Source organism: Phyllopteryx taeniolatus, chromosome 14 (genome assembly GCF_024500385.1).
Source record: "Phyllopteryx taeniolatus isolate TA_2022b chromosome 14, UOR_Ptae_1.2, whole genome shotgun sequence".
Taxonomy (NCBI): domain Eukaryota; kingdom Metazoa; phylum Chordata; class Actinopteri; order Syngnathiformes; family Syngnathidae; genus Phyllopteryx; species Phyllopteryx taeniolatus.
This window is the reverse complement of record NC_084515.1, coordinates 25,652,916-25,658,915: the sequence shown is the minus strand read 5'-3', so window position 1 is coordinate 25,658,915 and position 6,000 is coordinate 25,652,916.

Sequence of the window (6,000 nt, the reverse complement as noted above, 5' to 3'; positions counted from 1 at the left end):
GAGGACCAGACCACTCTTAATTGTTTAGCATGAGAGCACAACCCACATTTCCTTTGTTGCTTTTATTTGGAGCCTTTCTCTAGCAGAGTGATAAGGACTTTACTTAATGCCTCTGAGTCAGCTGCTATCTTAGTGCTAACATGCTAACATTTGCTACGCTAGCATATAGCAAGACAGAAAACTGAGAACAGAATGCATTCATGTCCTCAATGAGCTGAACATTTGGATGTTGTGTCATCAAGTTCAAGGGAGTTTCATGTACTGTATGCACACTATGGTGTTTCAAGTCAGGGTTGGCTTTTAAATCAGCATTTAAAGACAGGTTAAGGTTTCAAACTAGGATTAGATTTGCAAATGAGGGTTTAAAATTGAGTTTTCAAGCCTGTGGGTGTTTCAAATTAGGGTTTCGAGTCAGAATTAGGGTTTAAACCCAGGGTTATGGTTCCAAATACGGGTTTCAATCCTGGGTTAGGGTTTCAAATTAGGGTTTAAAGTTGCCAAAGTTGTGTTTCTTGACCGGACAAAGCCAATCAGTTAATTGTTCATCAGGATGTCACTTGACAACACACACACGCACACACACACGCACACACACACGCACGCACACATATTAAAAGCAGTCATTAGTCTAATGCACGACACGCTTTTACATGAAGAAGAAACAGGATGTCGGTGATGGAAGGCCTACCATTGAGCAATGACAAAAATGCATTAGCAACACCAGGAAGAGGAAGAGGAAGAGGAAGAGGAAGATGAAGATGAACGAGGCTGGCGGAGACTAACGTGCTTGCCCGCCTCAAATTGTTCATCAAGGCGATGTGCTGATAATTAGGACGTCATAAATTATTGATCAGCCACACACAAACAAAGTACACGTGCAACAACAACAATGATGATGATGATGATGATGATGTTGATGATGATGGCGATGATAACGATGATGATGATAGTGTGTTTAGGAACGCAAGCAAAATGGCGTTTTTTTTTGTTTGTTTTTTTATTTCCTGAAAAGTTGTCATGTTGGAGATGCGAGGATTCCGCCCAACGGCGAGGATATAAGTAAATACATAATTTGATAAGAATAATTCCTATAATCATATGAATAAGTATTATAATAATAATAAATGAATTTTATAGATAAAATAAACTATAAATAAACTTGATATAATAAAACTCAAAATAGAAATAAAAATAAAGAAATAAAAAACATTTCATTTGCAGGAACTCTCAAACCATAGAAACCGTGTTGTTGTTTTCTGTTTTAATTTTTGATTGATTGATTGATTGATTTATCACTACACTAGTACAATGGTAACGAACTCAGTAATGCAGTAGCACGAAGACAAGACAGTATAAAGCAGCTCTGCGTGAGCGTCACTTCTGTCATCATCTTCTCGATTTATGCTGCAGACGATGTGCCGAGCGCGACACCCTAAACCGTCAGATGACGGCCATCACACTGAAGCAGCTGTCAGCGACGTCATTGGCGTGCGGGACATTTTGCTGTCAGCGTCCGGCCATCACCATGGAAGCGTCCGACGCAAATGTGAGCTGCTGCTCAACTACGACGAGACAAACGGCAAGCATCAGCGAGCGGCAATCGTACTTTTTATTGTGGGGAAGAGTAGCAGCCTTGTTTGAAACCCTAACGCTGACTTGGATCCCTATCTTGAAACCCTAACCTCAATTTAAAACCTTAAATAACCCTAACCCTGATTTGAAATTCTACCTTGATACCCTAACCCTTGTTTGAAATCCACATTTGAAACCGTAGACATTGGTTTAAACCTAAAGGTTTACTTTCAAACCCTAACTTGATACCATAACCCTTGTTTGAAACCCTAACCCGGGCTTGAAACCCTAATTTGAAAACCCAATCTTTAATTGAAACCATAACACTGACTTGAAACCCTAATCCAATTTGAAACCCTATCTTGAGACACTAACCCCGATTTGAAACTAACTTGATACACTAATATTTGATTGAAACCTTAACTTGACACCATAACCCTTCCTTTAAATCTAACCCTGGTTTGAACCCTAACCCTAATCCAAATCCTCTTGAAACACTAATATTAAACCCTAACCCTAGTTTGAAAGCCTAGCCCTGACTTAAAACCTTAACTTTAAACCCGCACCCTGATTTTAAACCCTAACCCTAGTTTGAAACCCTAAATTCCGTCCTTTTCAGAACTGTCCTGATTGAAAATTGAATTTTTCAAATATTATTTCTCTTCTCGGAAAGAAGAGTAAAACTTTTCCACGTGGAAGACAAAAGTTGGCTGACATTTTGCCCCACATTTTCCCTCACCCGCCGTCTTGAAATATTTCTCCTCAACCTCGAAATGAATGTTCTTCCCTTAAAGCGACGCATGCTGGCTTCTTCCCGCTTTTTGATAAGACATTCTCTCTTCTTTTTCTTTCGACGTGCACAATCAGAGCGCTCGCCTTCGTGTACCATCACTCGGAAGGACAGGGAGCGGAGAATTCCTACGAGGCCTCGCTTCGGGGAATCAGACGGCAGCGTCTTGTCTCCCCGCGAGGCAGCCGAGCGCCCGCGTGCGTTATCTCACGCACACACCTTCTCATTTTACACGCTGCAGTGAGCGCTCGCACGTGTGGAACCAAAAAGTTAAAACATCCACTCTGCAGGCAAAAAAATTTATTCCACTTCAAACCAAAATGGGTGAGTTTTTAGGCACTTATTCCTGAGACTTTTTTGTGGGTGTGCTGATGACAGACAAGCTTGCTGAATTTCATGTTGCTAAACTGAACTGGGCTCAAGAGCCGAGTTTGCAAAAAAAAAAAAAAAAATCAGGAGTACAAGTTAATCTTTGAAAGGCACCTTGAAAAATTCTACAAAATGACCCAAATGAACCAAAATGGCGGAGTTGCTGTGTCATTTACGGCATGGATTCTTGAGACTTTTTTGTGGGTCTGCTGATGATAGATGTGCCTACTGAATTTCATGTTCCGCAGGGAATCTGTCTTTGGGGGTTGAATTTTCAAAAAAGCTAGACTACTGATGTCAAGCCAGTTTTTGGGTGTTCACACCCATAATAAAATGCTAACGATACGATAAATTGCATATTGATGTTTTGTGCAAGCACATACGTACATTTCACTGGCACACACACACACACACACACATGCACAAAATGCAATTAAGTGTTAACTGATGGACCTCAGTCCAACAGTGACACTGTCTCCGAGTGTGTGTGCGTGTGTTTGTGTGTGCGCGTGTGTATACGTGTGTGCGTGTGACAAGTGCCAACAAGATCACGGCCCTGAGCGCAGCATTTGTACTACATGCCCATGATAGCATGATAACATGTTATTAGCGTAGCAGTTGCACACGCGCATACAAGCTGATGATTGGTGTCAGTTGATTGTGTGCATGTGTGTGTGATTAACTAAGTAATCTAAGTAAACTAGTAATTTTGTTTTGTGCTACACAGACGTGACCACATTTTTCTTCTTCTTCTTCTTCTGTGGTGGTGTGTTTCAGAGAAGTGTGAGGGAGAGTTGGAAGAAATCTTTTTTATATTTATGTAAATACATGTTTTCTCACAGTGTGATTATTGTATCTTCACGGTGTAGGCTTTTGTGTATTAATAGAGGTTAGGTTTTTTTTCTCGTAAGGTTTTGTCCGTGCCTCGTGGCGAGGATGGCGCCGCCTGAGACGCCACCGTCTCTGAGGCACGGCGTGCGGATTGTGCCACAGCCTAGCTTCACGGTGGAGCAAGTGCTGCTGGCTGTTGGCGAACAGGTTGGATATATGCATATCTCACATGCATCCCGCATGAATAAAGCGGTGGTCGTGTTTTTCAAGCAACAAAAACATGTAACGGAACTTATAGAGAATGGATTAATTCTAAATGACGAGTTTATCCCAGTTTCCCCGCTGGCCGTACCGTCAACACGGATCACTGTTTCGGACGTCCCTCCGTTTATTTCGAACGAGGCGCTGGAACGGGAGCTTAAGCGGTTTGGTAAGTTTGCTAGTGGATTTCGTAATGTTGGGTTAGGATGCAAAAATGAAAAACTGAAGCATGTTCAGTCTTTTAGACGACAGGTTTTCATGTTTTTAGACTCTCAGACGCAGACGTTGGATGTTTCTTTCCGTGTTCGTCATGAGGAAGGAATGTATATGGTGTATGCAAGCTCGGGAAGCATCAAATGTTTTGAGTGTGGAGATGTTGGTCATAAACGGGTGGCGTGCCCGCATAACAATGCTACAGTGAGACCTGCTGTTGTTGATAGCCCCGAGGATCACGCCCAGGCAGGTCCGGTTGTGGACGGGGTCGTTGACATTGAGGAGCGGACGGCTGAGCCTGACTCTGTTGGAGTGGGCCCTATGAGTGTGAATGCCGTCTCGACGGCGGAGGTAGCCCTTGCTGAAAGCCGTGGATCGGTGGCGGCGAAGGTAGAGGGACAACGTGCTATTATTGAGAATGATGAAAGTCAGAATGACAGGCAAATTATAGAACAGAATAGTATTGTTGATCGGATGAAAATGGCACAGGCTAGTGATGTGAGACAGCAGCTGAAGGCTGCTGACAGGGTAAACACTGATGATGATATAGTAGACCTGGTTCAGCATGGTTATGGTAGCCAGGCCATGGGGCTGGAGACTGATGGTGACTCTGATGGTGCTTCAATTGCTGACAGCGTTTCCCAGAGTAAGGATTTATACCCTTTGAAAGAATTAGATGAGTTTTTGGAGGATACATTCGGTAAAACGGTTGATGTACAATAATATTTTCCAGATGTTAGAAAGTTTGTGAAGACTGTGAGTACCCTACAAAAGGTGGTAGGAACAGACTTGCTTGATGACAAGAAGAGATATCGCCTGAAGAAGCATGTGACTGCTGCTAGGAAAATTTTAAGTGGTAAAAGACAGAAAAAATTGGAAGTTGATTATTAAATTACGAATGGAACTACAACACTGGGTGTTTTCTCTACTGTTGGCTTTTGGCTGGTTGTTTTTCTCTCTCTTTTATTAATATGAATTCTTTACGTGTTGCATCCTTAAATATTAACGGGGGTAGAAATGCACAGAAGAGGGCGCTAGTGTTAGAAATCCTAAAACAAAAAAGAATAGATATCGCTATGTTGCAAGAAACACACAGTGATAATTTAAATGAAACGGACTGGGGGCTATGTTGGGGCGGTCAGTACGTTCTCAGTCATGGCTCTAATCTTAGTGCGGGGGTCGGTATATTATTTAGTCCCACTCTTAGTGTTAATGTTTTAGCGATCACAGAAATAGTTACAGGGAGGATTGTAATGGTTAAAGCAGAAATCCAAAACATTACGTTTAAATTTGTGAATGTATATGCACCAAATTGCGGGCGGGACCGTTTGAGTTTATTCAAAGTATTAAAGGAAAATTTGGACAACTGTGATAAAGGAGAATGTGTTTTAGTTGGGGGGGGACTGGAACTGTTGCACCGATCCCGCTTTAGATAGAATAGGACAGGAGCTCCATACCCAGTCATCCTGTTTCTTGTCAAAGATGACCAAGGAGTTGGATTTAGATGATGTGTGGAGGACAAAGCATCCGACCGACAGACAATATACCCGAATGAAAGTTTTTGATGGTGTGGTTACTCCGATTAGACAGATTTTATATGTCTGTGGCTTTTAACACCAGGGCAATTAATTGTCAAATTTCCCCAGTTGGGTTTACAGATTATCATTTGGTATTATTGGAACTAATTTTGTCCCACATGGACAAGCCGAAATCATTCTGGCATTGTAATGTCAAATTTTTACATGATTTTGTTTTTTGTGAAAATTTTAAATTGTTTTGGAGCAATTGGAGAGCCAAGAAAGAGTTTTTTCCCTCCTTAATTCAGTGGTGGGAGGTAGGAAAAAGTCAAGTGAAAGTGTTTTGCCAACAGTATGCATCCTTCTCTAGTATTAATACTAGGAAGGCTATAGAGAAACTAGAAGAGGACATTGAGGTTTTGGAGAGTGTGGCTGCTGAAAATACCG